The following is a 25,230-nucleotide window of genomic DNA, read 5'->3' as shown; positions in this document are numbered from 1 at the left end:
AATTCAGACTCAAAGTTAGGTTCAGAAAAATGCACGGCTCTAATCGTCTGGCTTGGAAAGGCGCGTTTATGGTTAGGTTGGTTACTTTTTTGTACACACTCGAATACCCATACACACAACTCACATCATCACACGTAATTCATCACCGTTTTTCAGCCATCCTCTCCCTCTCTTTGCAGTATTTTCCATCTTTTCCCCTCTCTCTCTGTTCTTTCTCCCCGTGCTTCTAAAAAGCCTTCAGCTCTGGTTTAATGGATGTGAGTTTGGCCGAAGAGGAGAACCGCAATCTGGTTATTTCACGTAAAAACAGGGAGAAAAATACCGCTCATTTGAATGTTCTTGTTTAGCGAGACCTCTCTTTGACACACGTGCACGCACACACACGCTCACCCAAAACAGACCCAAGAATGGCATGGGAATGTATTCTGCAGCCACTTTGGTTGCCGATGGTAACCAGTGAAATGGTGTTCATTAACCATGTAGATTCAGAATTGCTCCTCTCCTGATCTGTCTCTCCTTCTAGCTCTCCATCACCCTCTTTCTCTTGCCCCTCCTTTCCTCTTTCTTTCTCTACTCTTTGCGTCTTTTCTTCCTCCAGTCAGGGCTGGGGTTTGGTTTTTACTGACATGGGAGCTCTTTCAGAGGATTACTGTGGAGTCAGTAGTTCACTAATGATGATGTATAATAATCTCCCCTCCTCTTCTCTCCTCTCCTTCTACTTCTGTTCTCCACGTTGACTGTTTGAACGAAGAAATCAGACTTCTTAACCGCAGTAGATATTTGGGGCAGTGGAATTACACGCTGTACTTACTAGCTTTGAATTCTCGTGAGCTGTTTACCCTGGCTTCACCTTCTTACAGCCTGTACAGGCTTGACCACTCTCCCCTGCAGAGAAATGCACTGAAATTGAATTTACGTGAACCTGCTCGGCCATCCAGGATGTGCCTAGTCTTTCTGTGATTCTTGTCCTCCAATAGTGCCCTGATTTCTGTGACTACAGGGAATTATGCAGCAGTAGTGCTGTGACAACAGGGATGACAAACTTGTTGGTGTACAAGCAGCCTCTGGCTTCAGGTGATGATGACCTGGATGCAGGGAGTGAGACACCCTCTTACCTCAACACTTTCCTTGTGTTTGATCATTCACTCCTTAATGTCATTTTAAGTGTGTGTGTGATATAGCGTGAATATATTCACAGCAAAACTGCCATTATACAAGCCAAATATCACTCTATATAAACCTACCAAATTCCCTGGGTAAAATCAGTAATTTCACCTCGTAAAACATGGGAGTTGCTGGTCTGCCACCCCTCAGTCTGTTAGTGTGTTTGTGTTATTGTGTGACTTAAGTGTTTACAAGACTTAGTTCAGATTCACCAAAGTCACACAATAACACAAACAAACTAACTTATTTAGGCAGCGGCAGAACATCAGCACCATGTTTTCATGTCTGGTGGTATCATAAAGCATCCAAAACACCGGTATTCCAACAGTAGATAATACACTGACAAGAGGTACTGTATGTGCCTCATACAAGACAACTTCAAATGATCCGAACTATCCCTTTAAATGCTTCATGCAGGGTGTGAGGTGGCAGAGGCTGATATTCAACTTTAACGCTTAAACAAAGGCACTGTGTGTTTATTGCTGCTACATCAAATATAAATTTGACGTGGCTCGCTGTTTATACATTTCTTTGATACCTATTCCATCCACAGTGATCGGAGGAACAGCACTGTTTGTGTCCTGTGTGTAGCAGGCTACAGTCTATAGCACACGCAGCCACTCAGCAGCTGTTCGTCTGTTATGGTGATGGAGCTCTTGGCAAGCCCTTTTCCAAACAGAGGCTCACACACTGGCTATGTGAAGGCATTTCACATGCCTATGAGCTCGCAGACTGAGACCCCCGGAGCCATATGAGCGCACTCCACCCATCTTTGGAGGTTCTGTTCAGTAAAGCATCAGTAGAGGATGTCTGTTTGAAGTTGGTCTTCAGCTCGCCCTTTGATCTGTTGCTGTTGAATATTTCTGGATCATTCTAAGATCAGAGCTCAGTCCTCACACCAAGGACCTTTTGGATATATATTGCTGGTTATTGAGCTGTTAAAGTGCTCCCTGATGGTCAGCTGTGATAGTATATCCTGGATTGAGCATAAAGCCTCTCCAGGTCCATGCTATATAAGCTATATGTTGCTGTGTGTCTCTCTAAACCCGCACAGAGGAGATCTGTCCTGTATTTTTTATGGTATTTTTACATATTTATATAATAATAAGACATACCCTGTTTAATTTTCATAAAGGATTTGATGACAATAACATGTAAGATCAAACTTACTTAATTTTTAAGAGCATTGAAAGAAAGGAATGATCATTTCTGCGCAGGTCTGTTGACAGAAAAAGGGCTGCTGCTGGTTGATAAATGCAGTTTTAGCTTTTGTAGTGACCTGTTCTAGATCCTCCACTGTATCAGTCCTTATTTTCTCATCTCATTTATCAACCACATCATAATTAAGCAGTGTTTAGACCCTCTTAGCAACTACCGACTGCTGCTTCTGCTGCATTACAAAGCTTCTGAAAGCGATACAGTTGCACCGGAGCCTCTGATTGGTCAGACTAAACCCAAGGCATGGGCTATCCAGTAGACAGCAAACAACATGCTAACGACTACCAAAACTGTTTTCAACATGGAAAAAAATTAGCGTTAGATTTATCACAGTGGATTTATTTTTCCAGCTATTTTATTTTTTCAGCTAACTTCAGGGCTGGCCCCCTTCACTTCTCCAGCAGTTTGGAAACAACAGACAAAACTGCAGTGTTTATTAACTAACACACTGTAACCTGTCCTGTGCATTTACTGCCAGTATGACAAGTTATTGCTAACCTTTCCTTCCGCTCTACTAGCAGCGCCGTGACTCGGCCACTCGTTCTCTTTCACTTGAGTTTCTCTCCCTCTAGATGATTAGGATGTTCCTGTAGCTCATGAGTATGTAAATAGTTTTGTTTTTCACACTGTCAGAATGAAGGACGCCCTTCAGATTTTTCGGTCATTTCAGCCAATGACAGGAAATATTCAGTGCAGTATCACTGCTATGATATGTATTGTTCTGTCTCAGGATATATCTATGATGCTTTCACAGAAATAGAGTTGAAATATGAAACCTTCACACATGAATACTCCTGTCTGTTACATTTATCTGTTTCTCCATTTCTCGCTGTCTGTCTGGCTTGGTATCGTCATACCATCTCTGTCCTTCTCGCTGTTTTTCTCTCTTGTTAGACGTTATTTTTAAAGGTCACCATTTCTCTGTATATGTTTGCTTGCATTTAGTCTGTCTATCTCTTCCTGCTTTCCCCGCAGTGTTTATTTGCTTGAGTACCCACTGTGTTTTTAAAGTAAGCCAGCACTGAACAAACACTATCGATATCTCCTACCCCCATCTCTCCTTTCCTCGTTCCTTCCCTCCTTTACATCTTCTCTCTCACCTCTGTCAACCCTCCCCACACACATCACTTCTACCACCCTTCCTTCACCTCTCTTGCCATCTGCCCCTCCATCCTCCCTCCCTTCTCTCCACCTCTATCTCCGTGGCCCCCTCTTTCTCTCTGCTGACCTGCCCTTAATTGGCCCGCTGCAGTTGCACCTACGGGATCCAACCAGCTGTCAAACAGATCCCTCCCTGTTGAGGTTAACCTTAAGTGGGCCTGAGTCGAGGCCAGGGCCCGGGGTTTTGAGTGGTTCTCAGGGTCTAGGGCCTCGGGCACAAAAGGAGGGCCAAAAGCATTTTTTTGAGAGCACCAAATCTCCCATCTCCTCTCCTCTCCCTTTCCCCGGGCCTCCCCTTCCTCCATCGCCTACCTCCCTCCATCCCTCCTCTCTTCCCTCCTCCTCTGCCCCCTCCAGACTCTCTGTCTGCGCTGACACCGCCTTTAATAAGGGGGAGCGGGGTGCACTGTTTATTTGTGTGGTGCGAGGTTAAAAACTTCCCCCTTAATTGACATTCCGGTAACACTTTCCAATAATGGGGCGAGCAATTTCCTTGAAATTGATGTGTGTCCACCGCAAGGAAAAACACTGCTTCTAGCTTTCACTGACCCATGGATGATCTACACTTGCACTGTGGCTTTGTCTGTGTGTGTGTGTATGTGTGTGTGTGTGTTTGCGTGTGTGTCAGCGTGAGAAATTGCATGAATGGCTTGTCGTTGGCAATAGCACCATGTTTGTGTGTGTGTGTGTGTAAGAAGACAAGCATGCATCATGCTCGTCTCTGCTGCTAATAATATTTGGCAGTGTGTTCGTTAATGTGAATGTGTGCATTACAGCCTGGCAGATACTGTATTTTTGGTTAGAATGCAGATACCGATATTAAGTAGGGGTGCAAAACAATCCCACTATTCTTGAACAGCAGTGCTATTATACTGTATCGATTCCCAGAGCACTTCATTGTGATATTGTGAAACATGTGATGAGGATTTGTGGCAGGGGTTCATTTTGTGTTGTGTTGAAACACCCGACCGCTAGATATCAGTGTTGCTATCTATCTTTTTCTTTTGTTGTGATTGCATAAAAAAAGTGTTTTAATTTGATTTTATGCACAGGGTGGTGTCATCTTTTTTATCTATGACAGTTTTCCTAAAGTTTGATTTAAAGAAGTAATACATCACCTTTCTTACAGTATTGCAATATCTTATGAAATACTGAATCGTAACCTCTGTATCATGATATGTGTTGTATTGCCAGATTCTTGCCAATACACAACCCTAATATTAGGAAGTAAAAAAAAATCCTGATATTGATATATCAGCCAGTATTTTTATAGATATATATATATATAATCCAAAATCACATAAACCAGAGCACTGAAAATGTAAACTGTCACTGGTATTTTTAAATTATTATAAATAACCATAAAAAACAAAAATAGAACAAATTATATAAAACTTGAATTAAAGGCACAGTGTGTTAGTTCTGCCGCTCGGTTGCTCTCACATTAAAACACTAGCAAAAAAGTAGTTTGTTGATGTCGTGAGGTGGCGTGGGATCATGGGAGTTGTTGTCTCCACTTTTAAACACCTGATGATGATTACCTGTTGAACATTTGTCTGACACCTAATAAAAATCTATCTGATGTGACTCAGGCAAGAATCATGTTCATGGATGAAGTAAGATTAAAATTGTATTCATGTTTAGTCACGTTCCTGTGTAAACACAGACTCCTTCTATCTGATTTCAAGGTAAAATTTGACCCGTCGGCAGACATTAAGAATAATTATATGGTAATAGCCGATCTTCTTGCAGATAGTTTTGTTTGCTTATGAAGGTCATATAGAGGCAATGGTATTAAATTGAGACTGTTTCATGATCAGTTAAAAACTCCTTGTAGTAGCTTTAATGTGGAAATGTTACCAATAATAGCTTTAAGAAAAGGAATGAAATATATGCCTTTAAAACAAATTAAAAACAATCTTCATTATGCTCTGTAAAAATAAGTATAACATACACACCAGTACAGATATAGACTGATATAGTGGTATATCTGTCTGGCTCTTGTGTGTGTGTGTGTGTGTGTGTGTGTGTGTGTGTACCTGTGCTTGCTGTGCGCATGTGTACGTGTCTGTAATTATCTTGTTTTCAGAGCTTTTGTTAGCTTATTTATTGCTTGTATGCCATTTATTTCTGTGCCCACTGAGGTGGACATAAATAAAATAATTCAAATATTTTCATTTTCATTCACCCCACACACCAATGAGTGACAGTTGCACCACGTCAAAATGCTAAAACAAATCCACAGTAGAAAGCCTATTTTGCCCTCTGCTCAGTCAATGTCTGTCTGTGAGAAAGTATGCAAACACAAACATCTCCCTCTGCTGCAGACTGCATCCTTGGCCTCAGCGGTGACCACTGGATAGGACCTGTGGTGTGATGACGGTTGGTGTTAAATGTGTGTGTGTGTGAGGGCAGAGAGAGAGCGACAGAGGCAGAGCGTAAGAGACAGCGTGTGTCAATAAGTAGATGGGTTAGTGTGATAAATGTGTGTGTAAGTATGACTGTGTGTGTGTGTGTCAGAGTGTGTGAGCGTGTGTCTGTGTCTGTGTGTGGCTGCAGGCAGACGCTGGCTGGTTCCTGGCCTTGTCATTCTGTCTCCCACACGCTCTCTGATGTGGTTTGAGGCTGCGGCTTTCACTATGGAGGGGGATAGCCACCGCACACACTCACACTGTTCTCACATGTCTGTGGAAACACACATTGCACGCTGGTATGCAGTCACATTCTCAGAAATGCGCGCACACACACACACACACAGGCACACACACACACACACAGCTCAACCCCTGAAGGATGTAACAACACAACAGCGGCTTGCCAAAGTGTCTGAATGGACGCCGAAGCGCACTCGTAGACTAACACACACACAGCGCTAGACGCCATCCGTGGTGCTGGTGGGCTCCCACAATAAGCGGTTAGTTAAATAATATCAAAGACAGATGTTGGCTCTGGTCCCATCATACTTTGTGTGTGTGTGTGTGTGTGTGTGTGATTCAGAAAAAAGGACAGAGTACTGATATGCAGATTCTTGAGAACACATGTTCCCATGGAAATTATGTGTGTCTACAAATAATTGTTATCCATTTGTAGCATTGAAAAATGTATATCATTCATCACTCTGTTGTTCCTACTTTTAACAGTGTCTGTTTTTTAAACCTTACTTTAAATGTATGTATTGTGGATATTAAGAAGATACAAAAGTATTGATACACTAAGAAATACTATGTAGAAACAGTTATCATCCTTATTTACAGGGTTCTTGGATAAATAAATAAATGATTAATAAATAAATTTAATAATTTCACATTTCAGTTTGACAGTTCACCACGACACTGGGGCAGGACAGGAAAAAAACATCACCACGAGTGGACGGAGTCATAAAAACATGAGGTCAATTCTTCATTATATAAATATGCAGTTCTAATATGAATAAACACAATCTTCTTTACTTTGAACATAATGCTAGTCGTTATGTTGTCTTTTTGTATTCTTTTTTATTGTATACTGTCTGCTCTGGGGACTGTTTGCAAACACTTGACCAGTGCATGACACATGTGGACTGTGGATTGATGGAAACAAGTCGGGGTGGTAGTAGGGATACACATGGTAAATACTTTCCTTAATTGATCATTGGTAACATGAACAGTCAATAAATAGCAACATATTGCATATTCTCTGACAGCACTACATAGCCTGTGAGACAGAAGATGTAAGGATGTAAAGGCATACTTATTAAATACATATAAATCCATATAACTGAATATATATTTCAGATCTTTACTTTACTTGATCAATTAAGTTCTTAACCACCGATTAATCCATCATCAATTAGTCCTTATCCTTATCAGTCCTGGTCATTCTTCCAGGACAGGATTTTTTTTTTTTCAATCTGTCATGGGATTAGTACCTTTTAGTTGGCATTCTTTCCTGCCATGTCTGCTAAAAGGGAAGAGGAAAAACAGAAAAAGAGATCAAAAATCTACACCATCTGCTTATCTTTGGTGAGACTTTTTTATTCATTTAACATAAATGCATGGCATTGAAGACGAGGCATTTTGTGTCTGATTTGTGCCAGCTGTCTGCTGGTTTGTTTTAGACTAACACTGCCTGGTTTATGGGTACTTTAATTTGTTGAAGATGATACTTTTATTATGATCTACATTATGAGCAAGGCATCAGACACGCTCAGATACACACAGGCGCAGCCATATCACACAGACATATCCATGCACACACACTGTCTCATGTGTAGTTGTATACTCTTGCATACTCTTTTTCTCTCACTCACTCACTCACTCACTCACACTGACAATGAACTTCAGCAGATACTTTATGTTACTGACCCCTCCTGGTGGCAAGATGAACTGTACATTTGGCATGACGTGTGTGTATTTACACTAATCTCTAATAAGTCTGCTCTGCTGAGGTGCCAGTCCAAATCTTCCACCAGTGAAATATGCTGTTTATCATGACAAGGGGCAGGAGTGGTGGGATGGAGCTGTGGTATAGAAAGACCAGGCATGTTTTCCAGTGTGTAACTCTACTGTCTGTAATGACATGTTGATTACAGACTGCAGACACTGTGAGGTGGTGGGCAAGTAGTTGCTTCACTTTCTGAGGGGGCTTCACTTTGTCAGGTCTGGCCTGTTTAAGGTGGACTTGTCTTTACCAAAAGTGACATCTGTGTCATTACCTCGTCTATCTATTATCTAAACTAAGCAGTTATTTTTTGAAGTAGCTTTTTTTTTTTATCACTGCAGTCTTCAGCTCACCCCCTCACCTCACCTCTGTAAGGTGATTCTCACTCATCATTAACAGCCACCGCCAACCCCAAAGTAGTTTGTATCTCTTCGAGGGCTCTTGAGGGGCCCTGCCGTCCCCCATTTTCTGCCAGCCTGTCTCTTTAAGGTGGTGTTTGTTTATGCCGAGGCTCAGCTCAGTGAGACCTGTGCAGGCTCAGTGCTGGGCTCCTTTCATAGGGGCTCCATTTTGTTCTTAATAAAATGGCACTCAGTGGCCGGGGGACTGGCAGGCACCCAGCTCCCTGGGAAACCAAAGAATGCCGGCCTTCATTTAGCGACAAACAGCTACTGCCTGAGGAGGCTAGGTCTCCACTCTGCTCCTCAATACTACTGCTGCTCCTGCCTGTGTGTGTGTGTGTGTGTGTGTGTGTGTGTGTGTGTCACTGTGGAATGGGGCCATGGTTGAAGGAGTCAGGTATGGCGGCTCCTTACATAGCTTTCCTCTTGTTGACGTTTGCTTGCACCGTTCTGCCTTTTCAGTTCGTCTGTCTCTCTGTCTGCGTCCCTGTCTTGGCTGGCCACTTGAAAACATGCAGCACCACTTCTACTCGTCCCCTGCCTCCCTGCCCTCGCTCTCTCCATCACTCGCTGTGAATGGTGGGAACAGAGCGGCCATTAAGATGCATATTTAGAAGGACCTACCCCCTCCTTCTCCTCCCATCTCCCATGCACTCTCATAACACACACATACACGTACTGTAAGTCACTAAGAGTGCCTGTCAACAGGGACACACGCATCATTACACACACACTCACACACTGAGGCAGACTTGTTGGAAAGCTCCTTGTTTTTGGCTGTCCAAGCTCAGGCAGGACTTTTCCCTATCCCGCCAGCCACTTCCCCTCTTCATTGCTCCTTTTTTTTCATTTTTCTAACCTGTACTTTAATTATTTTTAAGTATTTGTGTTGACAGGTCGAGGGAAGGATTTAATCAGGAATGCCCGTCGTTCCAGTGACGAGATTTTAAATGGATAATTTGAATTATTTGATGCAGGGTTTTATGAAGTACTTAGTCAGTATTTACCTACAATAGATGGCAGTCGGCTTGTCCCCATGTGGTCTGTTCTCAGAAATCATGGACGTCATGTCCTCCAGACTAAAGAGGAAAAGGATCATTCAGATTGTTACCAGCACAAAATTCAAAAGCCAACATTTGTGATGGTATGAGGTTGTGTTAGTGCCCATTACATCATGGCTAAAAGGTTTTCAAGCAACATATGATGCCCTCCAGATGACATCTTTTTTTTTATCAAAACAATGCCAAGACACATTCTGCACGTGTTACAACAGTGTGACTTTGTAGAACAAGATGTACTAGACTGGCCTGCCTGCAGTCCAGACCTGCCTCCCATTGAAAATGTGTGGCGCATTATGAAGCATGAAATACGACAACGGGGACCCCGAATTGTTGAGCACCTGAAGTTGTATATCAAGCAAGAATAGGAATTTCACTTTCAAAGCTTCAACACTTAGTGTCCTCAGTTCCCAAACGCTTACTGAGTGTTGTTAAAAGAAAATGTGTTGTAATGCAGTTTTAGTTGCTGGCATCAAATTCAGAATGAGTGTATAGTTTACAGAAAACAATTAAGTTTATCAATTTGAACATTAAATATTTTGTCTTTGTACTGTATTTAGGTTGGAAGAGGATTTGCAAATCAGTGCATTCTGTATTATTTATTTTTTCCCAGCGTTCACAGCGTTTTGGGAATTTGGGTTGTACGTTTTGCTGTTGACCCTGTCCACAGCAGTTCATAACTTCCTCATTACCAACATAGCTTATGGGCTGCTAGTCCTCTCCGTTTCTCCAAACTGAGGGCATGTCAAACTCATCTACTGAAGGTAATACACTGAATATGGATAAGTACCTCATATAACCCCACATCAAATAATCCAAACTATCCCTTTAAACACCACACTGTGTCCTGGCATAGACCAAAGGAGACAAAGTGAGATGTGACAACGAAATGTGTGTCCCACAGACTGGGAAAGTTTTACTTATCTGATAACGGGGCTACCTGAGCCCTATGATTAACAAGACGAGGGTAAGCAGATACCAAGCAAAAAATCTGTTTGCTGCCAAAATAGTAACAACACACTGAGCGAATGATGCAGAGAAAATAATTGGGAGAGTAGATAAGAAAACCAGGACGTGAGAAAGGACAGAAAGGTAGACGAGCACTGCTCTGGGTGCATTTGACAGATCTGAAGTAGATGAGATCAAAAAAATCATTTCCTCACTAGGTTCTTGCATAGACAGTTGGGAGAGGTGAAGACTGGGAAACAGAGGGGCAGACTGACATGAAAACAAAACAAAGAAAGTGGGAAACATCAGTGAGGGTGAGGTGTTGATGATGAAAGAGGAGGTGATAGACACACGCAAACCCAAACAGTAAAATCAAAATGACAGCAGGGGAGTTAGATGAGGAGACTAGAGAAGAGGAGCAGCGAAGGAGGAGATGAGGGGAGAGCTCCGCTTTGTCTGTCGTCTCCTCCTAATGCGACACATATGAGAGGCCTCGGAAACAATGAGTCACCCCACAAACGGGACTGTCGCCACTATCGGGCCTGAGCAGGCTCTCTCTGCGCAGGACGATTATGACAGCGCTTGTCATTTAGCCACTGACTTCTCCCCTGTGATAGGGGAGCCTTTTCGCTGTTTTCCCTCCCTCTGCTGCCTTCTGGACAGCACGGCTCTGCTGCCGCGAACACAGCTGACTGATGTTTGGCAGAATGAGGCGATGCAGGATTTGACGCTCATGAGAGTGTTTCCTGCAAACATATAAGAAAACTCTGTGCACACTTACAGGTAGGGCCTGACTAATAGTGGATTTTTGGGGCAGAAGATGATTAAAACAATAAAGTCAAATTCAAAGAGTTTACTACAATTACACTATACAGTATCAAATATATGCTGTTGTCCAAATATACATTATACAGAATCAGAAATCAGTGCAGAATGTAAAGGCATAAATGCTAAAGTCTGTGTAAAGTCTGTGCAAAAAATATGAGCATATTGGCAATTGAGGGTCACACTGGAGTGAAATTTCACTTCTGTCCCATCTCAATCCCTTGACAAGTAAAAAAGAAATAATTCCTGTCCTGTTATAGTGCTGGAAAAATGACTCCTGTTCCATCCCGTTCCCATCAAGCCACAGTTCACACACATCATGCACTGGTCAGGCGGCTGCAGCCAGCCGCCAGAGCGAACAGGCGAGAATAAAAAAGAAGAAGATAAAAGACAGTGACTGTCATTATGTCAGCATATTCATGGAAAAAATACATGCATAAAAAACTGACCTATTGTTATAATGACTCCCAATCCTGTCTGCTCCCGATAACATTTTTTCCTGATCCATCTGTGAAGAATACTGAAATTCACTGTGGGATTCCCGAAAAAATGTCAGCCTCTAATGGGCACACATGAGACAACATATGCTGATGCTGACTGTCATCTATAATAGGCCAATATCGGTCGATAATATCGGCCGACCGATATATCTGTCAGGCTCTGCTTCCAGGTATACAGCGCAAACACACTGATCTCTATAATCAGTGGGTAAGCTGCATTGTTCTTTGGCGTCGCCACAGGAGAGATACTCCAGCCATGACCTCATCACACGGGACACTGACAGAGATTGTGTGTGTGTGTGTGTGTGTGTGTGTGTGTGTGTGTGTGTGTGAAGGTGTGGAGAGGTGGAGTGCACTGCACTGACAGCCACTGATGTATAGATGGGCAGGTGGGAGTCGGACAAAGAGAGAAGATGCTTTTAAACCCATTGTATGGAGTTGTCTGTTGTCTCCTCCTTCAGCTGCTGCACTCTCTCATTATGAAGCATTTCAAAACAAAGCCTCTCACTCTCCCATATTGTCCCACTCACGCACATGTGCACACAAACACAGCAACACACACATAGTCAAGTTTTCACTCCTTATCCTCCAGTGTGGCAGTGTTTTCATCCTTCAGGCTGAGTGATTGACAGTGAAAGTGTTCATTGCTTTTTTTTTTTTTTTAATTCTAAAACTGACACAAACTGTTCCAGCACAATAAATAATCACTTACTCTTAACCCTGTGTGCTTTCTTGTTAGCTGCAGCAAATTGTCACTGCGTTGATTGATTGGCAGGCCTAGCTGCTCGTACTGCAGGGTTATGTGGGGAGGTAAAGCAATCAAGAGCACGTTGCAGTGTGCCGGCAGTGGCCTTTTCTGTGGGGCCAATTAGAGGGGAGATTTCCCAACAGATTGCTGCAGCTCCATCTGTGTCTGGGGCTGTGCTTTGGTTTGATCCCATGAAATTAGCCTGAAACAATAGGGCCAAGCCATCCACTCTGCCTCTGTCTGCAATCTGTCAATTTTCCGTGTCCCTCAACTTCTTTTTGTTTCCACCATTTCTTTCTTTCTCTGCTGTTTGTCATCTCTTCATATGCACTTCTTTCATTTCTCAGCCACCTTTCTGGGGTTTTCCATTTCTTATTCACACTCATCTCATCTTCCCTGTTCTATTCTTCTCTTCATCTCCCCCTTTAGACATCACTTCTTGAATACTCTCAAATGTCTGTGGATGGAGGGTAGGGTGGTGGTATAAGCCAGTATAAAACAGTGATAAATGACCATCATTATTGGGTCTACAGCTCACTTTAGTAGGCCTTGATTGTGCTCAAGCAAGTGCAGGCAGAACTGTACACAATTATACCTCAAAGGGATAGTTGGGATTATTGAAAGTGGGTTGATATACACTTATTGATAGTCAGTGTATTTTCTACAATAAACAGTAGGGTTTTTGAAGAATATTTATTAGTTATTATTTTTAATGATATTGCAATTGCAATGTGATTTATGAAAGTAGTGGCAATGATAATTTGGGCACAATTATTCTCATTTGCATTGAAAAACAGGAACTGGTAATATTTAATTTAAAGTGGTATCTTCACACACATTTTGCCTTGCAAAATGCCTTGCTTGCTGCTTTGCTGTCAGCCATATTGCGACTTCAGTAAAGTTTTGATTAGTTGTTCAGCTGTATAGATGGTGGTCTACCCAGTTTGGAGAAGCAGGTGTGCAAAATTCAGCAATGTACTGATGTGGACAGGGTCAGCAGCAAAATGTATTTCTAAAAAATCATTAGTTAAAGTGTATGCTATTTTTAGTTGTAGAATATTTTCACCACTTTACCTTACCACCAGACAGCTTTCTCAAAGGATAAGCCGCCACTATATAAGCCAGATATCGCTCTGTCTTGCTCAATTAGACTCCTTTTATAAAACAGTTATTTTTCCTTGCAGAACACTAAATTTCTGGCCTACTGCTGTCTTGGTTAGTTTGTGTTGCTGTGGGACTTTGGTGATTGCAAACTAAATTTCTAAAGCACAGACATCACACAATAACACAAACATTTAAACAAATTGAGGCTTTCTTTAACTTCTGACGCCAAGACTCCAGCTGCATCCCCAAACTGGCAGCATATCAACCAGCATTTGCTGTATGTAATACAATGACTATCAAAACTCTGAACTATCCCTGTTAGAGACCTGGAAAACTGGGTACTCTAGTGATTTGGTATCACACTTTGATAAAATTTTGAAACTCACAAAAGACGTATTAAATAAAAATAGTAAATCAGAGCATATGCTGAACATAAGCTCAAAAAATGAACATGAACAATCATACATTTACACTATCATCAACTTATGTCTCACTTCTCTCACAGTATATCACATTTCAAACATTAGGAGAAAAACTGCATGTATAACTTCTGCCGTTTTTAACGTTCAGTCACCTTCAACTGACTAAAACTTTTTTTCCTTTTTTTCACTTTACAGAAAACCCTCTGTAGGGTTGCTAGGCAATAGCTCATTCAGTCTACAGACAACATGCAGGTCAAGAGGCCAGATGGATGACCGGAGTAAACAAGAAAAAGACAACAGGTTCCAGACAAGATGAGTGAAAGAGAGCAAGGAGAGGTTAGGACAAAATGCCAGGCAAGAGAAGAGAAGAGCACAGGGATGAGGGAGGATATGGAGAGGATGAAGTGAAGAGGAAAGAGGGATTTGGGCTGTGAAATGAAAGATGGGGTGGGATGAATCGGGGTGGTCCGTGTGAGCGAGCGTGTGAGACTCAGAGAATAAGATGCTATAAAACAATTTTTTGAGGTGTTGTCAAACCTAAAGGGATAGTGAGGTTTGTTGAGTGGGGTTGCATGAGGTGCTTGTCTGTAGTCGGTGGAGATGCAGCTGGAGTACCAGTGTTGGAAACTGCTGTGGACAGGATCAGCAGAAAACATGTTTTAGCCGCCTAAGGGAATCAATATCAGTTTAGGTGTATGTTAAATTAAGAATATTTTTGCCATTTTACTTTGCCATCAGAAAGCCTTTTCTGATGAGAAACAGCTGTTATATAAGCCAAATATTGCTGTCTTCAAAACCACCAGACCTCATTAGCGAAAACAGTTATTTTGCCTCTCAGATCGGGGAGTTGCTGGTCTACTGCTGCCTTGATCAGTTAGTTTGTTTGTCTTATTGTGTGACTTCTGTGATTTCAAACTAACCGTTTAAAACGCTGAAGTCACACAACAACACAAAAAATCTAACCGATCATGGCAGCAGCAGACCAGAATCTCAATGATCTGAGAGGAAGAGAGAGCAATATTTGTATTATATAATGGTGGTTTTCCATTAGAAAAGTCTGTCTGATATTATTTTTAGAGCCCTCTGCTGAATCTGTCCACAGCAGTGTGTTGCTTAGTTCCATGCTGGTGCTCCTCTCTGCTTCTCCAAGCTGATGGTGTGTCAGGTGCCGTTTACTGTAGGTAATACACTGACTATAGGTCAGTATCTCATGGGGTGATGTCTGGGTATGTGCAGATCAACCCTCACATCCCTACTAGGTGAGCATCAGTGCCAGGGCTACACAGCCCACACAAAAGAAACACCACTGCCACCAGTGTTACTGAGTGTCTTGGTTTCACCCAACTAGGCAGGTCAGTTAAGAAAATATTAAATGGGACATGAAGATGTAACGTTAGTGCAATGACTAGCAGCAGCTTTTTTTTTTTTCCCTCTCCCACAAATCAAAATCAGAATTAAACTCCTGCCTGATGGCAACTCTGAAAAGACACGCCACTTTAAATCAGGATATTATAATGGTACAGGGCTCCGTGGTCAATGACTGTAAGCCTTCATCCGTCGGCCCAACCCTATACCTATACCCTATACAATTTCACTTAAAAGAATCCGAACTATCCCTTTTAAGGGGAAGCAGTGTGTTTTCTGTTAGTTTTGCTGTGTGCTGCAGTCAGTGCAAAATCTCAGTTTCTCACAAATTCTTCACACAATGGAAAATCTTTGAAAAACCAGTTGAGTTGACTGAGCCCTTTACGTCTCCTGATGACTGACTTAGTGGTAAACCATTGAGTACAGCCTGAGACAAAATAAACAAGAATATTTAGCTCAAATGTTCAAAGGTTTATTTGGTTCCAAAGAATAATCTTTTTAGTTGCTGTGGGCAGGGACATACAGAGAAGATTTAGGAGAATCAAGCTCAGTGATGGCAAGATGTGTTGCTGTAGAAAAGACAAACATGAAGAGGTTCAGAGAAGCGTCTTTATAGGACTGCTTTTAGTCTGTGTTTTATTTTGCAATAGTTAAGTAAAGAAGTAAAACATCTTGGAAGAAGGAAATAAAATCCATCCTTTGGTGTTAAAGTTCACACAGTGTGTTATTGCTTGAAACAAGAAGTGGGTTTTTTGGAAGGTTGTGTGCTGAAAAGGTTGAGAAACACTCATTGAGATGATGGATTGGCTGGTAAACTCTTTTCCCCCGATGACTTTGTGAGTTGTTGAATTCCTCTGGTTTATTGCAGATTTCAGCAGGGATGCCAATCCTTTAAAGTTGCAGTAATGAGTTAACACACACATAGACGTGTACGCTGGACACTCGCTTCACAACGCACACACACCTGTATTTACTTATGCGCGAGCACACTTTCTCTTTTCTAAAAACACACACCCACACATATCCTCATTATATTTTCTTCACACCAATGCAGGAGCTACCAAATCAGACGTACTTCCCCATCAAAGGAGTTCCTACATATAAGCACATTAAACCTACCCACACACATGCTCTCCCTCCCCTCGTTTTTCCCCTTATCTTTTTTTTTTTTTGCCAAGGGCTTTTATAGAAGATCAGACTAACAGCAGTTACATGCATCCATTAGGGCTTTGCAGTCACTCAACAGCAGTATTGTGATACAGCAGAGCAGGCAAGGGGACACGCTTGTCGCTCAGTGGCAGCCTAAAGGAGCACTGCTCCCATCTTGACAGATATCTCTCCTCTAATGTCCCCCAAGAGAGGCCTGCCTGTCCCCTTGGTGACTGATGCACAGAGGGAGACAAGAGGGACATGGGAGGGAAATCTTCTGAAAGACTGTACCATAAAATCAAGATGCTCAAATACTTTGTAAGTGTATCCTCCTGTCTTTGTGTGCACGCATGTGTGTGTATGTTCTTGTGCGTAAGCAGCACTGTGTGTATCCATGAGTTGCTGTGGAATCGTTTGTTGATGCCACACACAGTTTGATTCTTGAGAAACTTTCATGGTTGGTTTATTGTTCCATGACAAAATACTGTAATACTAAATAATCCAAGTGCACTGATGCAATGATGATAGAGGGAATGAAATTTCTGTTTTTCCTCTGAAACAAAAAAAACAACACAGAAGAAAAATTTAATAAATATGTTATGTTGTTTTTCTGTTGAAAGCCATTGTCTCTGTACACGTTAAGGATATGACCTTCTGCACATGTTGGTTATATTGTCCTGACAATGTAATAGCAAACTGAACAGATGCATATCACACAGCAGCTTCTCTGAAAATAATAAAACAGTACATGCATGTTTCAACATGCAACTAATGGACCAATTAGCTTTTCAAAACACATGCCTTCATAGAAACTATAAAAGTGTACAGGCTTTTTATATCACCCAGCCAATGTTCTCTGTAGTTTACTCTTTTATAGCACATGAGAGGTCTTTTCAAAACATGTGTTGGATAGCTGGTTCTTCTGCCGAGACTTTCAAGGCTGAAAAGCAATGTCCATTACAACTTTTAATGTACTGATACTGAGTTATTTTAAGTTACTTCTGATGAAAACCCAACTTTTCCTGACTTATAATAATTAAAGTGTTCACATAAAATACCTGGGGACTTCTATTGTGAAGAATTTATAGGAAATTAAGTGTTGAGTCAAGCTAAGCTTGTCTTCAGTATCAGACACACCTTCAAGAGGGTAGCCCTGTTGTAATGGAGATACAAATCTCCTTTACAACAGAGTCAAGCCAAACCAGCACATGTGCATGGAGAAGGTGTGTCAGACTGCAGTGGTGACAGGTGCAGCTGGTGGTATTTCTTGCAGTGGTGAAAATTACAATTTCAGTCACAAAACTAATATGTTATTAGGCACATTATTTTATAACACATTATGCCCAACACTGGATATGACTGAGTGCAGTGCAGTGATGTTAGCAAAGGCTACATCAGGACACACAGGAGTGTGAAGGGTTTGTCTGGGTTTTAGTGAGATATATGATAAAGATTAATGATTGTAATCCAAGAACTGTAGTACATTGTTCATGTTACAGCTCAGTTCTGTTCTTGTTCATGGTCACCTGTTGAATAGTCAGACATTACTGTGGATTCCTGCTAGTAGATAAGTACTTTCTATCCACAATGAATGTTTGATACCTTATATTTGAAAAGTCATTCTGGTGACTTTGGTCATCCTACTATGTCGACCCTGGACATAAATTGTATGAAAAAAATCGTGAATAAAAGAGTTGTTGTGTGCGACAGTTGTGATGGAGGACAGAGACGGTGATGGGGTGAATTTTAAAATGCATGGCTCCCTGCCACAAGTCATAAAACACCTTGGTGATATTTCCTGTAACAATTTAATGACAATATAACAGGATGCAACACCAGTCTGAACAAAAAGAGTAAGTGAAGAATCTTTGCCCCCTTGTGCTCTAATTTGCTGGCTGACTGCAGAAAGACAACACTGTCTCTTTAATGTGGGCAGGGTCAAAGGTCACTGTATTGCATTTGTAAGGTCAGTGGTTGAGGTCACGCTCAGCTCTGGGCCTTCCTGCTGCAGACAGCTGGGTCATGCCACCTACATAGAGTCCAATTATCCCTGCCAGCTAATAACTGCTCAGCTCGTTCCATCGCACAGCACACACACACACACACACACACACACACACACACACACACACACACAAAATTCCCTGTTATACAATGAATGACCGTCCGTGTGCATACTTGTATGTCTTTTAAGTCAGTTTCTTTTCTTCTCTCTTTAGGACACAAATCAAAACAAGTTAAAGTTTTAAGTTTTGGAACAGTTCATCGCAAAATTAAACACTTCAGAAGATTTTTTGACCACTCACAAAGCAGTTCAACTGAAAAGTGCTTAAAAGTGTTTTATATTGACTGTCCGTAACATGCTTTATGGTGTATCCAAGGAATTTAGCAGATCCAAAGATAAGAATTATCAGATCCTGAACTTGTCTCACACTCCATGCTGTTGCTTTATTTGTTTTTATTTGTGTGGGTTATTCAGCATAACATTCACACTGTGAGTGTGGGTGGTGTTTCAAGGAAAAAATAATATTCCCCTACTTCCATTGTAGCTTATTATTCTGGTTATGTATAATATATAATATATTCATATATATGTATATATATGTGTATACACACACACACACACACACACACACACACACACATATACAGTATGTATGTATGTATGTACGTATCAGTGTAGCTGGTCAGAAACCCTGTTCCGCTCTGTCTATGTGACACGTTGCCTCCGTGCTCCAGGTACTTTGGCCATTGAACCTTTTCTGATATATGACTCCTACTGGTTTCCCCTCACCTACTAGAAGCCACAAGGTATATCTGCTGAAAGAATCTGTAATTACCTCTCAGTTTGCAAATCTCTAATTGGAAATCACGGTGAGGACACAATCCTGTAAGTTTAAACCAGTCCTGCCTTGTTATTTGATATTCAGTGTCATCATAAAGTGACAGTGACCCTTGCGTGGATCAGCAAGTGTTCTCAGAAACAATAACCAGAGTCAGATCTCATGAAGGCAGAAGGATAATTTCTTACACAGAGGTCAGTGGTGGTCAATGCCAGCAATTTTGTTGTTATTTTTCCTGGGTTTCCTTCAGAGGCTCAGCAAGCTCAGCTCACCCTTTGCCACAGGGACCTTATGTCAGCTCATGTCAAAAACAGAACTTCCTGATAGAGATCATTGACTTGCTCAGCAGGTGGAAAAACCATGTAAAATAATAGATCCACTCCACTTGAGAAACCAAACCCTACCTCTGGTTTCGTATCGAATGGAATGTATTTAGTGGTATGAATGTTTACGCCAAACTGTTTACATAGCAAGCAGACTAGTTTCTTATTTGGTGTACGTAGGGCTTTACATGATGAACTGGAAAGAAATTGCTGAAATAAGCAATCTATCGGGTAACCTCTTCACACAGATACAGTCTTACCCTAACCAGCTGTACTGCCAAACCCACATCTAAGAAAAAAAAATACATAATGCAAGAGAGACAGAGAAGGCCAGAGAGAGGAGATATTTTGAGGAGTATCCTGGCTGTCTGGCCCTGGCTAATGCCCTCTTCAGTGAGGTGGAATGGCACATAAGCTCCCATTAATACAGGAATGAGTTGAATTTAGCTCCGTCTGCCTGCACGGCTGGCCTGGCCAGCCCCCCTGGCTTTCCATGAAGTGTGGGGCGCAACACTTACTGAAAAGCTTCGCGCTGCGCTCCGGCATGCCACACCCTCCTGACACCCCCAGCGCTCTCCTTTGTTCTCTAACTATAGCCGCAGCCATGCCAAGGCCCCCCGACTTAAATATTCCACTATAAAACAAGTGATAATGAACATGAAAAGCACCCAGTGCTGGTAGTTGACTGAGCCGCTAAGCACATGCAGCCGTGTGCATACACGCATACGCAGTCAGTGTTACACGTATGTGCACGCGCAAGGATACATTAAAGGTATACGCACACACTTGTGCAACACAGGTGCACTCGTACACATAGGCGACGTGCACACAATGCACACACACAACTCCACCCCGCCTTCTGCATATACACTCTGATGTAGAATCAAAAAGGAAAGTGTGGAGAGAGGGGATGAGAGGTGTAGAGACCTGGGAGTGGAAAATGATTGATCCGTTTTAAGGGTCCTATAAATCCGGCAGCTGATGTGGGGTATAAATGGGGGCATGCATGTCTTTCCTACCTGGCAACCCATCTCAGCATCACAACAGGGATATTTATACTGTCCATCCTACCGTAAGACCTTGACAAACCCCTCACATGTCCGGAATGGACGAGGAAATTAGCATACATCGCCCTTTTCCTACTTTCATAGCGACAGTTTCGTTCCAAGTTCTTGTTTAGTTATTAGTTGTTAAGAACTAGTCAAGTCTAGGGATTTTAGTTCTAGATCCAGTACTAACCTTAACCTGGAAGGTATAGAAGGAGGAAAACTGGACTGGTTTTCAAGAGCAGAGAAACAGCCGGGTTAGCAGTTGGGTTACCTCATAGAGCTGTAGGCTTGAAGTTAGTGGTTCCCTCAGTCCAGGGTTCATCACCACTGGTCCTTGCCCTTGTGAGCGACAAGCTCTGTCTTGATTCTTCAGTTCAGTTTAGTTTGGTGATGGATGGATCCTAAAATAAAAGAGCTGGTTTTATAAACAAAAAAGTCCTTGAGTTGGAAGGTGGTGAAGCCGTAGGGTTTTCAAAAGCTGTTGTCTTATAACACTCTGATACATCTGAGCCTTGTTCATAATTAACTACTCAACGGATGAGTGTGCACCTCATAGTGGCATCATTTCAGTGACACCCTGCTTAACCACACTTTATTATTTCTCAGTGTCAACAGTCCAAAGGACTGGAGCAAAGGACAAAGGAGAAGAAAAAGAGGAACTATAACTCTCATCCAATATCACTCTTAACATAGTTGATACGAGGCATATTTGTCGGTAAAAATAAATGCGTTAATTCATGAATAATACTATTATTGTCTGCGTGAGTGTGAGTATGGCTATTGATGAGTGGCGAGGGCTTTTACAGTAAACTGTATGTAACTGACTGTGGAGCGTCTGTACAGGCGCAGGCTCCATGTAAAGGTTGCCTGTCTCTGGAGCTCCCTGGAGTGCCCAGGCAGCCAGGCACCTTTGACCAGGACTAGGCCCCCTCAGGTCTTCACACAGACACACACACACACACACACACACACACACACACCTCTCTGTGGGCCCCCCACTCTCCCTGGGGTGAGATGAGCCCACCAAGGCCCCTCCTGGAGCTGTTCCCCCAGCAGCCCTGGATCTCCACCTCTCTTACCAACCGCTCCACACAGACGTGGCCAGAAGCCAGGGGACACCACTGTCGGGATCAGGGGTTGAGGCTGGTGGAAGATATGTGTGTGTCTATGCATGTCTGTGTAAGTGTGCACGTGCCTGTATACGTGCATGTGTTTTTGCGTGTGTGTGTATATGCGCAGAAGGGGGGTCTATCCCCAGACACAAGTTGCTCAGTTTTTTGGAAAGTCTCTGGCCCACCCAAGAGGAAAGAGTAGGAGGAGGAGGTGGTGGGGGGGAGGGGACCGAGGCCTTGGGGGAACAAAGCCTTATTTCAAACTTGCCGAAAACAGGGGTCTTTATGCTGTGATGCTGGGGCCCCCTTCTATGTAGGGAGATGTTATCGCAAAGATGCAATATCCACCTCGGCATAGGGCCGGGGGGGCGGCTGCATAGGCCTCCAGTGTTACACTAAGTACCCTGGGGCACTGACCTCACTAATGAAGTCTCCCTTGGCTGCTGCTACCCACTACTGTACCCTCCTTTGTCTTTCACACGGGGATCTCTCACTCTATTTGTCTGTCTGCCGTTCTGTCAGCCGGCCTGGCTGGTTGCTAACAACAGCTGTGTGTGTGACCGTTGGTCATATTTTGTCTACTTTGATAGTTTGTTTATGTAGCTTATTGTTAGTCTGTTTTGTCCTCACATGGTGATGTTTGTTTGTTTTGTCTGCTGTCTTGAATTGCTCTACGATCATCTTCTTTGAGTTTGAGTGTCTGTCTTTCTTCGCCATTCGTCTATCTGCGCGGCTGTCTCCATAGCTCGCTTTGAAGTGTCTCCCTGATTTACTGTCCGGCTGTCTCTTATAGTCCTCTTGACTTTGAAGCTTTCAGTTATCTAACCATCGAAGCCTCCTCTTTTACTCACTGTGACTTTTATATGTGGCCTTGAGTTGCATTTAAAGATGTTACTCCAAGCTCTTCAGGGAATCCACAAGTGGGAAAAGGGAAATTTGATTTTGCAAGATGGGGATCGGGAGAAAAGCACAATTAAAGTGGACGCCCTGCATTCCTGTGTGGAGCCAGTGGCCTGGGGATAGGATTTGCTCAGTTTTCCTGACAGCTTGGAAATCCCACCACTCCATGGCTTGATCCTCATCTCAGCTTGCATCTTCTGTCCCAACCCAAAATTTAAAAGATCGAAAATGATATTAATTTAGAGGAGAGACAGAAGACGGCTGTGAGGAATTTATGTGAGCTCCAGAGACGTCAAGGGCTTGGAGGCTGCGAGACCATGTTGACAACTTGATTTTACTGTAAAAACACATCAATAATTGTGGTATTTTTGTACAAATTCACACACCAGGGAATCATGAGAGGGACTGGTGGTTAGCAGTGCTTTGTTATAAATATTTCTAGGGGTCGGTCCATACCTAATGGTCTGGATTCTGAATTGAACCAATGTGAGGATGATGTATTGTTTCAATTTTCCAACTGGTACGGTTTGCATTCACAAAGCCAAAACTCAAACAGTCCAGAAATTGTAAATAAACTCATGTGGTCGAAAGTTCATTAGATTATTGGTCATACAGTTGGCGGGTGAAAAGACAACAAATGGTCCAATTTCTACCTGGATATTGCACATCAAGGAGCATTGTCTGTCCTGTTCATGTTGGTGTTGTTTGAAGTGCATTTAAGCAGACTTTAGAGTGCATATGAATGTCTTATAAGACAGTGGGTATTAAATAATTTAATAAAACAGGCATTTCTTACTTTGTCATAAGTCCAGGCTCCACTGCCAGTCAGTCACCAAAGCATGAATAATAATAGTGGCTGGAGGCATTATGATGTTGGCTTGTGTGTCCGTCCATCCATCCCATTCTTGTGATTGTAATATCTCAAGAACATCTTGAAGGAATATCTTCAAACTTGGCACAAATTATCACTTAGGCTCATTGATGGATTGATTAAATTTTGGAGGTCAAAGGTCAAGGTGACTGATACCCCAACTGTCCCATTCTCTTCAACACCATATCTCAGGAACAACTGTAGGAAGTCTCTTAAAATTTGACACAAATGACAGCTTGAACTCAAGGATGAACAAATTTTGGTGGTCAGAGTTCAAAGGTCAGTGTCATGACTTTTGAATTCTTGTGAATGCAATATCTCAAGAACACCTTGAGGGACTTTCTTCAAACAAAAAATATATCCATTTGAGGTCAAAGGTCACTATGACTTAACAAACACGTTTTTGGCCATTAGTTTTAGTTAGTTATTAGTATTAGTATATGCTAATTATGATAACAGTTCACACAAATTTGATGAAGTGATAATTTTTTATATCCGAAAGGTCAAAGGTCAACTTCACTGTGGTATCATAATGCTCAGCATTTGTTTGGTCTGTACCAGACACACAACGAACCACACTAGGGCGTTAAACTCTCCAGGGTTCAGCCAGACTAAGCTAGGCTGTTGTGAAACTGCCCTAAAGTTCGTCCATCTTATTGCAAGCTCATCAATAAAGCAAGTAATTTAAAATCCAAACTCTTCCATAACACTGTTTTGTATTAGATGGATCTTTTATTCCAGTGAGTTTTATGCAGTCATCATATAGGATGGATCTTCCAGCCTCCTGTTGATGCTGCTAAGCCATCACTGCTCTCTGAATCCACCAATCAGTCAAGGGGTGTGGCACCGCTTCTTTGAGGCACAGAGCAAAGAGAGCAGGTCTCTCTGCTATTCTACAATGCCCAGCCCCTAGAGAGCCAAAGTGGAAAGTTTGCTTTAGCACCCGCTGGGTTAGAAGATGAAAGAGCTTTGGGATGACATGGGTCTATGGTTGGGGGACGAGGGGGAGCACTGAGCACGGGGGGAGGCTTATATCTCTTTATCCCGTCTGGCGTGCTGTGGCTGGGCTCGACCCACATCAGCTGTCCACTTGTCTCCGGCTGCCAGTCGCCGTGCTGTCCAAAGCTGGCCTGTCTGCTGATGGATTACCTGAGCGAACGAGTGTACCCCTTCATCCCCTTTTGCTCTGAATATACGGCTCACCCTACCCTGCCTGAAAGCCCTCACCTGAGCACCCCTGCATGGCCCTGGGGTGCAGTTATAAAAAGATGAAGGGGTCTGGGGCTTCGGTTGGGTGGGGCTGGACTAGGGCATTGGCAGGGGTTGGTGGGGGACTGCTGTAGCTGTGTTTATGGGGGCTGGCCAGGATTAGTTGGCGGCTGGTGGTTATTGATTCAATTTGAGATGCTTTTTTATCTGCAAGCCGCCTAAGGCCAGCGCACATGCTAGCTTCCTCCAATGGGCCCTAATCCCTGCTGGTTATAAAAGGAATATGCCTTTGGTGGCGGAGGAGATGCTCTGAATGCCTGCGCTGCAGCAGAGGAGGCATCTGTCATGTGTGTGTTTGGTTGAGACCGGCACTGGGATCAGGGGGGCTCGGCACGTTGGCTGCAGGTTTTAGCTGGTGCTGAGAGCTAGAGTAGAGAATGA

At 42.7% G+C, this 25,230-nt stretch overlaps 1 protein-coding gene across 2 annotated transcripts in view; it reads left to right on the top strand.

The window, feature by feature from the left end:
* ankfn1b (ankyrin repeat and fibronectin type III domain containing 1b) overlaps positions 1-25,230 on the top strand; it is a 184,431-nt gene that overhangs the window by 63,253 nt on the left and 95,948 nt on the right. The gene's annotated exons all lie outside the window — the stretch shown is intronic.

Source organism: Lutjanus erythropterus, chromosome 17 (genome assembly GCF_056507025.1).
Source record: "Lutjanus erythropterus isolate fLutEry1 chromosome 17, fLutEry1.hap2, whole genome shotgun sequence".
Taxonomy (NCBI): domain Eukaryota; kingdom Metazoa; phylum Chordata; class Actinopteri; order Lutjaniformes; family Lutjanidae; genus Lutjanus; species Lutjanus erythropterus.
The sequence above is the reverse complement of the archived record's forward strand: the minus strand, read 5'-3'. Positions and strand labels throughout refer to the sequence as shown.